Genomic DNA, 12,526 nt, shown 5'->3' with positions numbered 1-12,526 from the left:
ATTTTAATTGGTAAGCCCAGAGTTGGTCTTACAAAATTTTCATCAAGTGGAACATTCACTACAAATTTACTAAGACATGTTCATTCTCCCCTTTCTCCTGAAAAAAACATCAATTTTGTTTAGTGTGGAAGTGTGCACAATGAAAAATCATTTATCGTACAGAGTTCCTTGCAGGGGTGTCCATGTGACCCAGCTCTGCCTGTCTGCATAAAATGCATTCGATTTTAAAAATTGGAGGTATGACTGACATACTAAAAGGTGTATATATTTAATGTATATATCTTGATGAGTTTGAAGACAAGCATATACCTATGTAAACCATCACCATAAACAATGCCATAAACATAACCATCACTTCTAAATGTAGATGCGATGCCTTGGCTGGGTGCAGTGGCTCATGTCTATAATCCCAGCATTTGAGAGGCCGAGGTGGGCAGATCTCTTGAGCCCAGGAGTTTAAGACCAACCTGGGCAACATGGCAAAACCCTGTCTCCACTAAAAATACAAAAATTAGGCGGGCGTGTTGGCATATCCCTGTAGTCCCAGCTACTTGGGAGGCTGAGGCAGGAGAATTGCTTGAGCCAGGAGGTGGAGGCTGCAGTGAGCCAAGATCATGCCACTGCACTCCAACTTGGGTGGCAGAGGGTGAGCCTGTGTGGAAAAAAAAAATATGATGCCTCATTGTGGAGAAGCCATCTGTGACAATGAACAAGAGAGTAAGCGACAAGAAAAGATTGGTAGGACAGGAAGGATCCTAGGTCCTTCATGACTGTGTGGAGCATTTTGTCCAGCCTCTAGACTTCATGTTACATTAAAAATATTAGTCATTATTTGGTCACTGTAGCTAGATTTCTGTTATGTGAAGTTGTACAATACTAGTGAATCACCAAAAATAAAGAGAAGACCCTAAAAACTTCTAGAGAAAAAGAATGTGAAAATGTACAAATGAAAAAGACACATTGCTTTCAGATTAACAATTTGTAACAAGGTGATATGGTTTGGCTCTGTGTCCCCACCGAAATCTCATCTTGAATTGTAGTTCACATAATCCCCATGTGTCATGGGAGGGACCTGGTGGGAAATGATTAGATCATGGGGGTAGTTTCCCTCATGCTGTTCCCGTGACAGTGAGTGAGTCTCATGAGCTCTGATGATTTTGTAAGTGTCTAGCATTTTCCCTGCTTGCACTCATTCTCTCTCCTGCTGACCTATGAAGGGGTGCTTTCCACCGTGATTATAAGTTTCCAGAGGTCTCCCCAGCCATGTGGAACTGTGAGTTAACTAAACTTCTTTTCTTTATAAATTACTCAGTCTCAGGTATTTCTTCATAGCAGCATGAGAATGGACTAATACACAAGGAATCTTAGAAGATAATGAAATGTATTTTAAGTTCTTAAGGGAGATTATTTTAGACCTAAATTATATACTCAACAAAACTACCAATCAAGAATGAGGGCAAAATAAAAATATTATAAACATTCAAGGACTGAGAGAGTTTACGTTCTCAGGTCACTTTTCTGAGGGAATTGCTTAAGGATGTGTTCCAGTAAGAAAGTGAGAAAATAAATGAAGGGTAAGATATAAGATCTAGAAAATAGTCAATGGATATAATTCAGACATTCAGCAAAGGAATTTCCAAATGTGAGTCAGGATTAGGGCACAATTGTTGAGACTGAAATAAGAGGATAAAGGGCTTTGAAAACGGTGCTCCTGGAGCAAAAAAAGTGGATTACATCTACTTGGTAGTAGTGTGATTACAAAGCTGAGTTACTATGAGGAGACAGTAAAACATACGTGTATATTTTTTGGAGGAGGGATCCAAACAACATAAAATAAAGCAACTGAGTAGAATTATTACAAACCCAACCTCTTGAATGCTACTGAGTCAATGATGATGGATAATAAGAAAATAAAATGCATTCGATTTTAAAAATTGGAGGTGTGACTGACATACTAAAAGGTGTATATATTTAATGTATATATCTTGATGAGTTTGAAGACAAGTATATACCTATGTAAACCATCACCATAAACAATGCCATAAACATAACTGTCACCTCTAAAAGTTTTTTCCCTCCTTCTTTTTTGTGATAAGGATATTTAACATAAGACTTTCCCTTTTAACAAGTTTGAAAGTAGTATACAATACAGGATTGTTAACTATATGCACTGTGCTATACAGCAGATCTCTAGGACTTACTCATCTTGTATAACTGAGACTTTGTACTTTTTGACCCAAATTTTCTCAATTCTTCCTCCCTTCAGTCCTTAGTAACCACTACTCTACTCTCTGCTTCCATGGGTTTGACTGTTTTAGATTTCTAATATAAGTGGGATCATGTAGAATTTGTTCTTCTGTGTCTGGCTTACATCACTTAGCATAATATCCTCAAGATTCATCCATTTTGTTGCCTGTCATAGGATTTCCTTCATTATAAGGCTGAATAATATTCCACTGAGTGTGAGTGTATGTGTGTGGTATGCATATATACATACATACATATATATATATTATATATACACACACACGGATAAATACTGCATTTTCTTTATCCATTTATCCGTCAATTGACACTTAGGTTGTTTTCAGTATTGGCTTTTATGGATAATGCTTCAATGAACATAAGAGTGCAGATACTTCATAGAGATAGTGATTTCATTTCTTTTGGATATATATCAAGAAGTAGGATTGCTGGATCATACGGTAGTTCTATTTTTAATTTTTTGGGATCTTTTTCCATAGTGTCTGTACCAATTTACATTTCCACCAACTATACTTTTTTTCCATATAGTGCCTGTAGAAATTTACATTCCCACCAACAGTCTATAAGAGTTTCATTTTCTCCACATCCTACCAACATTTGCTACTTTTTCTTTTTCGATAACAGCCATTCTAACATGATATATCATTGTTATTTACATTTTCCTGATGATTAGTGATGTTGAGCACCTTTTCATATGCCTTTTGGCCATTTGGATGTTTTAAGAAATGTATAGTCAAATCTTTTGCCCATTTTTGAATCAGGCTATTATTTTGCTATTGAGTTGTAGGACTTCCTTATGTTTTGGATATTAGTCTTTTATCAACTATATCTTTTGCAAATATTTTCTTCTATTCAATAGGTTGCCTTGTCCCTTTTGCTGATTGTTTTCTTTTTTGTGCAGTTTTTAATTTGATATAATGTCATTTGTCTATTTTTCTTTTGTTGCCTATTCTTTTGGTGTCATATCCAAAAAATCATTGTCAAGGCTAATGTCAAGAAGGTTTGCCTTTCTTTTTTTTTTTTTGAATTTTATTGTTTCAGGTCTTACATTTAGATCTTTAACCTATTTTAAGTTGATTTTTTTGGTATGGTGTATGATAAAGGTCAAATTTTATTTACTGTATGTGGGTATCTAGTTTTCTGACACCATTTACTGAAGAAGATACTATCCTTTCCTGATTGTATATTCTTGCCCTTCTTGTCAAAAATAAGTTTACTGTAAATGCGTGGATTCATTTCTGGGAACTTCATTCTGTTCCACTGGTTGATATGTATGTTTTTATGCCACTGCCATATTGTTTTGATTTCTATAGCTTTTTAATATATTTTGAAATCAGGAAGTGTGATTCCTTCTGTTTTTTTTCTTCTTGCTCAAGACTGCTTTGGCTACTAGGGGCATCTTATGGTTCCACGTAAATTTTAGATTTTTTTCTATTTCTATAAAAATGCCATTGCAATTTTGATGGGATTACATTGAATCTGTAGATCACTTTGGATATTGTGGACATTTTGACAACATTAATTATTCCAGTCCATGAACATGAAGAAATGTCTTTTCATTTATTTGTGATTTTTCAATTTCTTTCATCAATGTTTCAAAGAATAAATCGAAAGGAAAATTAAAAAAACTACTTTGAGACAAATAAAATGGAAAGACAGCATACTAAAACTTATGGGATGCAGTAAAAGCAGCAGGAGAGAAGTTTACAGTGATAAACATCTACATTAAAAAAAAGATCTCAGATTAAAAACCTAAATTTACCCTTCAGGGAACTAGAAAAAGAAGAACAAACTAAGCCCTAAACTAAGTTTTTACTGGAGTTAATAAAAGGAAAGAAATAATAAGATTAGAGATGGAATAAATAAAATAGAAAATATTTTACAACAACTTAATCAATGAAATTAACAGTTTGTTTTTTGAAAAGATAAACAAAATTGATAAGATAAACAAAATCCTTTAAAAACTCTTCTAAAAAATAGAAGAAGAAACAGTACCAAACTAATTTTATGAGGTCAGCTTTATCCTGATATTAAAACCAGACAAAGACACCATAAGAAAACAAAACTACAGGCCAATATCCCTGATGAACATACATGCAAAAATCCAGAACAAAACACTGCAAAATGAAGTCAGTAGCACATTGAAAACACCATGATCAACTGGGATTTATTGTTGAGATGCGAGGATAGCTCAACCTATGCAAATCAATAAATGTATACATTACATTAAGAGAATGTAGAATAAAAGTTATATCATCATCATAGCCAATGCAGAAAAACATTTGACAAAATTCAACACTCTTTCATGATGAAAACTTTCAACAAATTATGTATAAAAAGAATTTGCCCCAACATAATAAAGGCCATATATCACATGATAAGCTCATAGCTCAAAGCTGACAGCTATTCCTGCCAAGATCAAGGCAAGGTTGCCCACTCTTGCCTCTGCTATTCAACATAGTATTAGAAGTCTTTCCTAGAGCAATTAGGCAAGAGAAAGAAATAAAGGGCATCCAATTTGGAAAGGAAGAAATAAAACTATCTCTGTGTGCAGATGATATAGTCCTATATGTAGAAAAGTCTAAAGACTACAAAAATCTGTTAGAACGAACAAGCAAATTCAGTACAGTTGCAAGATACAAAGCCAATATACAAAATCAGTACTGTTTATTTGCACCAAAAATGACCTATCTGATAATGAAATTTTAAAAAACTGTCAAAAATTATCACATCAAAAATAATGAAATACTTAGGAATAAACTTATAAAAGAAGTTGAAGGACTTGTACACAGAAAACTATAAAACACATTTGACTTTTATTGTGGAAATATTCTCCTTTGCTTTGGGTCTATGGATTGTGTCATTGACCTTAATGGGAAGCAGTTTTCTATCTTGAGTTGAACAATATTTAGCCACAATATTAGAAATGCTATTTATTGGTTTTCCATATTTAAATCGACTTATAAATAAAGCATAGAAGACTGAACTATAGTTATAGAAAAGCATATGACAATTCAGAAGGAACATATTGCTTTCAGAAGTTATAAGATGGAAAAGGGAAGGTGTTGAAGGAAGGATAGAGAGCTAATATACTCTTTTTATAAAGTGCATTTTAGGGGCATTGAGTATAAATACTTGAATAAGAGATGAAAACTTAAAATTATCACTTAACAATTTAAAGGCAATGAAAACAAGAGCTGAAAATAGTAATACAACTCAAAATTTTAGAAGAGGACAGGGTCAATAGTTTGAGAGTAATGTAAGTGACATTCAGATTCTCACTTAAAAAGAAAATATAGAGGTAGGATCTCGCTATGTTGCCCAGGCTAGTATCAAACTCCTGGCCTCAAAGAATCCTCCCGCCTCGGCCTCCCAAAATGTTGAGATTACAGGTGTGAGCCACAGCACCCAGCCAGAAAAAGAAATTCCCACTTTTTATAGTGATATGTCAATGAATATTATTTACAAATGGACAAAAAATACACATACATGTATATGTGTATGTATTTGGAATTGTGAGAGTAACCACCATAAAAACTAATGCCAGAAATTGATAGAAATGTTGCTTTTGGAAATGTTAATTGGGGTGAGACAGGAGACTGCTGCTTTTCACAAAACACCTTTTTTAGCGTTTAATTTTTTCCCCCAGAAACCAGTATTACTTTGATAATAATAATTTTGAAAGTTTCATCATTTTGAAACAACCAATTTTGCTTCTGTATTTTTTTAGGGAGAAGATTTAAAAATGAGTAATATTATTATGTTTTTGTAAGTCTTCCCAATCCATTTTTTAAAAAGGCCTTACATGAGAATTTGAGTTATGACGATTTTAACTTTCTACTCATCAGGCTATTTCACAAGAAAATACAACCTCTCAACATTACCAGAAAGTAGTAGCAAACAATTGTGACATGTGACATGTTTTCACCAAATTGCCTGTTACTAAAATGATTGGGAGCTGCTTGCTAAGAAATCTCATCATTTCCCATAAATATTTTCTCCCAGGTGGTTTTCGATGGCTTTAATGCTCTACTTCCAGCTGTCCATGGCAATGTTTTGACAGTTGTTGACTTAATGTTTTCAGCCCCGGAGAATGATGAGACAGGAAAAAGCATTTACAAAGTACACTTACCCGTTTCCTCTGCATCCAGTATATTATTCAAAATCCATTTTGTTAATGTACAAGGAAGCATGCCATTATTTGAATACCAAATACTTTATTTTTTTAAACAACAACAAAATCCTCACTAGGGATCAAATGAAAGATAATAATGTTGTTTGTCTAACACACCTGGAACAGACATGTTTCTTCCTGGAAGGCTGTGAAAGGGTGTCAACAAAATGTCATATTACTTGTTGTTAGCTTTTAAGGATGGTGGATCTGAGGAACAATGGCTAACACAGATAAGTCATTGGTCCAGTGAGGACCCCCAACAGGTGTCCATGTTTACAGACTGTCTTAGAGATTAGTTTAGAAATGGGGGCAGTTCCATTCACCTTTTTCCTTTTAGGAAGGTCTACCTTCTGGGGCCCTTTCCACTCCAAGTCAGAAGCCTGATGCCCAGAACCTACCCAGAATAGATTAAAACGATCTGTAGCATCTGTTTCTTGACTTGAGAGTTTCAGGATTGTTCTTGCCTTTTGCTCTTTTGCTTTTATTTATCTCCTCTTAGAAGTCCATGGACATTAAAGTTCAGAAAATGAGACCCTTAAGAAGATTCACTGCAATTTCCTGAAGAGAAAAAAGAAATAGTGCCTCTATTTCAGAAGAGTTCCACCTAATACTTTGTGGAGGGGAATAGAGGGTAAAATAAGTTTTGTTTGGAAAATTTATCATAGGTCAAGTTCTGGAGACTGGTGATTCAACATTAGTTGTTACCCCGATACAGCTGCTTTCAATAACAGGTACGGCCAGCTTGTATCAGCCATTTGCTATATATATATTATTTTAATTATTGTTCAGGACCCTCCTGTGAGATCAGCATTATTATCCTCCTCATTTTATAGATGAGAGAATTAAGATTTGCATAGGTTAGTTTTTTGCTCAAGAATAAACAGAGTAGATGGCAGAGACTTAGAACTTTAACTTGAATTTAACTACTGTTACCATTCCTTGCTTGTAGACACTTTCTGCTCTGTGGTTATTTGGTTGTTGTTGCTGCTACTTTTGTTGTTAATTCAATTTTCTCTAAGATTCAACCTAATTTTCTTCTCAGAGCACTTTCTTAATTACTGTTTCCTCAGCATTTTGTTTTCAGTTTGTCTTTAGTCTTTTTTTTTACAGGTACCTCTATCTGGCCTTTTCAACCCAACTGTAGGTTGTTACTCTTGGTCTAGTGCCAAGTAGGAGAAATTCTTTCTGCTAAATGGCTGGTGATATGGGAGATTTTATGTTATCACACGTATAATAGAAATGAAAGGGTCAGCTTGCTAGGGTTTATCATTCCAATGCTGATGGTGAATTAGCAACATTTTGTTTATTATATAGAAACCTGTTTACTGGGGCTCAAGAGAGCATTTCTTAAATTTATTGGGCCGCAGAAATATGTCCTCCCTTAATTCAAGTTAGCACACATTGAGAGTACTCCTGGCTGCCTGAGACTCACCATTGCATAGTGTATACAATTCTTGACCAGATACGAAAAAAATGTTTGTGGCTGAAACAAAACAAAGTTCTAGAAACACACAGGATGGCAGTGGGTGTTGTTAGCATTATAATAGGTGTGACTAAATTCTCAAGATTTAGTAGCACTGATATGGTTTGGCTGTATCGCCACCCAAATCTCATCTTGAATTGTAGCTCCCACAATTCCCTTGTGTCATGGGAGGGACCCAGTGGGAGGTAATTGAATCATGGAGACAGGTCTTTCCCGTGCTGTTCTCGTGATAGTGAATAAGTCTCACAAGATCTGATGGTTTTATAAAGGTGAGATCCCCTGCACAAGCTCTCTCTTGCCTGTCGCCATGTAAGATGTCCCTTGCTCTTCCACCATGATTGTGAGGCCTCACAGCCATATGGAACTGTGAGTCAATTAAACCTCTTTCCTTTACAAGTTACCCAGTCTTGGGTATGTCTTTATTAGCAGTGTGAGAACAGACGAATACAAGCACACATCACAAAACAGCTCAGATTTTCTATGTATTCATTTCTTGAATAGATTATATGGTAATATCATTGAAAATTCAGAAGATACAAAATGTATACAGTAAAAAGTCTTCTTCCTGCTTCTTGTCTCCCAGTCACATAATTTACATCTGTGGAAGAAAACATAAATAAATATTTCCGGGCCAGGCGCGGTGGTTCACGCCTGTACTCCCAGCACTTTGGGAGGCCAAGGCGGGCAGATCACGAGGTCAGGAGTTTGAGACCAGCCTGGCCAACATGGTGAAACACCATCTCTACTAAAAATACAAAAATTAGCCAGGCGTGGTGGCAGGTGCCTGTAGTCCCAGCTACTTGGGAGGCTGAGGCAGGAGAATTGCTTGAACCCAGGAGGTGGAGGAGGTTACAGTGAGCTGAGATCATGCCACTGCACTCCAGCCTGGGCAACAGAGCAAGACTGTCTCAGAAAAAAAAATTCCCATTTTCTAACTCTATTTTAAGAAAACAATATTATTAATTTCTTACTGTATTCTTCCAGAGAAAATTAGTGTATATGCAAGCACACATGTATTTAATTATTTTTAACAACAGTATTGAATGCAAATGATAGTATATTAAATGCATTGCTTTTTTTTTGCACCTAATAATACATTTGGAAGCCATTCCAAACACATAAATACATTTGGTTCCTTTCTCTTTCTATCTTTCTTTTTCTTGTGCCTCTTTTAATATTTTCTTTCTATAGCTTCTTACACTGAACCTTTGTATTGGTATCAATTTGTATTGATGATATCCTATGATTTTCCTATTTTTTCTATTATAAACAATGCTGTAACATGTAACCTGTGTACATATGTTATCTTTTATGTGTTCAAGTATATGTATTCTTGTTTCGCTCATGTAAAATTCTTGAGTGAATGTATGTACCACCATGATTTCCATAGCTATTACTAAACTGTACTTGAGGCAGTAGCAATTAACACTTCCATCATTTATGAGCTCACCTGGTCCCTATGATCATCAGCACAGTGTGTTTTCAAACTTTTTGATCTTTGTTAATCTGATAGGTGAAAAAGTACATCTCAGAGTAGTTCTTATTTCTATTTCTCTTGTAGTAAATCAGGCTGAGCATCCTTTAAATTTTTTAAACAAACTTCTGAAAGCAACTTAATGAATTGGAAAAATCATCTAAATGTTATATGAAAACAAAAGATTACAAAAACTTTAGTATGAACCCAGTTTTGTTAAACTACACACACACACACACACACACAGACACACACGCTTTAAAAGTTGTCTCTGGGTTGAAGGATAATGGATGATTTTTAATTTTAATTTTTAAATACCTTTTCACATTTTATAAGCTTTTAATTTCTTAAAAGCCACCTTTATTTCATTTTCTCTAACTATCAGTTCATATCCTTTGCCAATTTTTAACTTCAGTAATTGTTCTTATTGATTTGTATGAGCTCTTAATATATTCAGAAAATTAATCTTTATCTGGAATGTGAGTGGCAAATATTATTTCCCAGTTTCTTGTTTGTCTTTGACTTTGCTTAGGTAGTTTTTGCCATGTAGTATCTTTTTACTTTATGTAACCAGATTAAATAAATCATTTTATGCTTGTTTTTTCACTTATCATGGTTAGAAGGGTCTCCTCAACTCTAAAATTAACTTTGAAATCTCCAAAATTTCTTCTAATATTTAATAGTTCCTTTTTTAAATAAAAACATGAATTATTTGATTTATTTGGCCTAGTATAAGATGTGAGAGAGACATCCAAAATTTTTTTCCACTTTGCTAGCTAGTTGTTCTAACATAATTTATTGAATAATCCATTATTCCTTTACTAATACCACTTTTACCATATACTAAATTCTCATTTTTCTGGATGTCTACTCTGTTTTATTGAGTATTGACTTCCACTGTCACACTATTTTGTGTTTTTCAGCTTCATAACATGTGTGTTATTTCATGGGGTTAGTCCTCCCTCATTACTTTTTCATTTTCAGAATGTTTCTGGCCATTCTTGCTTCATTTTTTCCAGATTATGTTTATTATCTGTCTAAAAAATTTTTGGCATTTGTGTCAAATTACAGTAAATGTAGATTCATTTAGGGAAATGTTGTATCTAATGACATTGACATTTTCCACTCAATAGCATGGTAGCCTTTCTCCTGTTCAAGTCTTCTGTGTGTATATCTGAAGCATTTAAAAGTAGTCTTCATATAGATTGTGATATGGACAGGAGGCAGCGAAATATTAGGTAGAAAAGGGCGGGTCCTTCTTGAAGCCCCACCCTCAAGCCTGGACTCACAGTCCAAAGTGAGAACATGCATTTCTGTTTTCCCGCTTAAATGTTGCCTCTTCCAAATTACCCTGGCCTGCTCCACCCCCGCCCCCCACATCCTGTGCCCATAAAAACCCCAGGCTCCACTAGCAGCAGAGCATCAGAGGAGAGAAGAGAAAAAGCAGCTTAACATTGGCAAGAAGCAGCTTGACTTCAGAGGGTCGGCTTGATAGCTGGACCTTGGAGAAGAGATGGCCTAACTCCAGAGGAAGACCCCCTTCCTGCTCTATCCACTTCCAAACCCTTCATCCCACTGAGAACCACTTTTATCAGCAATAAAATCCCCTGCATTTACCATGTTCAATTTGTTCCTGCGACCTGATTCTTCCTGGATGCCCAACAAGAGCTTGAGATACAGAGGGCTATCACACTGAGCTGTTAAACACTAAAGCCGTACGTGGATAGCAAAGCTATAAGAGCACAGTAACACATGCCCTCTGGGGCTCCAGGGGTCATGGGTACCCCGCTGGATGCTGCTGTGGGGCCGCAAGGAGTTCTGCTCCTGCCGGCATCCAGAAGAACTCCTCCTGGTCCCTGCACCCACTCACCTGCATGCCTCCCCTCCTACAAAGGATTTGAGAGCTGCAGGCTGAATAAACGAGCAACTCCCTTTGTGAGGCCTATGAAGGGGTCAGGGAAAATTTCCTGTTTCAGTCGTGCTCATTTTTTGTTAACTTTATTGCTCTAGTATCTTATTTTTTGTTGCTGTTTATTTTTTTCCTTCCATATTTCATGCTTTTGTTATTTAGAATAATATTTTAGTTGCTTCTCTTGGGTTTTTTATTTATATAACCATCTGCAGATAAGATACTCCACCAGGAAACTTCCAATTTTTTAAAATCCTTTAAATTAATTTCACTTCTTCTAGTTGTACTGGATACTTATCTAGGGTTAACATCAGTTAATAGGGTGAGGGTAAACATCTTTGTCTTTTTACCTGAATTTAATGGAAATAATAATGTTTTCTCATTAAGAATGATGCTAGCTGTTAAATTAGCCAGGCATGGTGGTTCATGTCTGTAATCCCAGCCACTTGGGAGGCTGAGGCAGGAGAATCGCTTGAACCTGGGAGACAGAGGTTTGCAGTGAGCCAAGACTGTGCCATCACACTGCACTCCAGCCTGGACAACAGAGTGAGACTCCGTCTAAAAAAAAAAAAAAGAATGATGCTTGCTAGCTATTAAGAGATAGATATATTTTATCATGTTAGGAAATCATCTATTTTTATTGTAAGATTTTTTAATAATTAGCAATGGTTCTTGAATTTTATTTTTCAGCACTTATGAACATTATTATATGATTTGTCTCTTTAGTAGTATTAATATGGTTAATTATATTGATATGTTTTCTAATATTAAACCATCTTTACTTTTATGAAATAAACGTGTATTCTAGATTTAAATTTAATACTAAATTTTATTTAGTATTTTTGTATAAACACTGATAAGTGAGGTTTATTTGTAGTTTTCTGGGAGACAATTTTTGTTAGGTTTTGATATCTAAATTATATTTATTTCACAAAACAAATTTGGAAGCTTCCTTTAACTTTTGTGCTGTGAAACAATTTACATAGACTTCATATTATCTGCTTTTAAAAAGTTGATAGAATTCCCTTGTGAACATCTGGTGCCAGCATTATTTGAGGAGTGGCTCTTCACAACTTTCTCTAGCTCAACTGTGATGATTATTCTGCTTAGATTTTCTTGAAGTCAATTTTAGTAAATTATATTTTTCTAGGAACATCTATGTTATCTACGTTTTCAAACTCTAGCATAGAGTTAAACAAAATAGTTTCTTTAAAGTACTGC

General features: G+C 35.1%; 1 protein-coding gene across 1 annotated transcript in view; it reads left to right on the top strand.

The window, feature by feature from the left end:
* The window catches only part of LOC100989368 (Kell metallo-endopeptidase (Kell blood group)), a 388,650-nt gene that overhangs the window by 87,917 nt on the left and 288,207 nt on the right, over window positions 1-12,526 (top strand). The window lies entirely within an intron of this gene.

Source organism: Pan paniscus, chromosome 6 (assembly GCF_029289425.2).
Source record: "Pan paniscus chromosome 6, NHGRI_mPanPan1-v2.0_pri, whole genome shotgun sequence".
Taxonomy (NCBI): domain Eukaryota; kingdom Metazoa; phylum Chordata; class Mammalia; order Primates; family Hominidae; genus Pan; species Pan paniscus.
The sequence above is the reverse complement of the archived record's forward strand: the minus strand, read 5'-3'. Positions and strand labels throughout refer to the sequence as shown.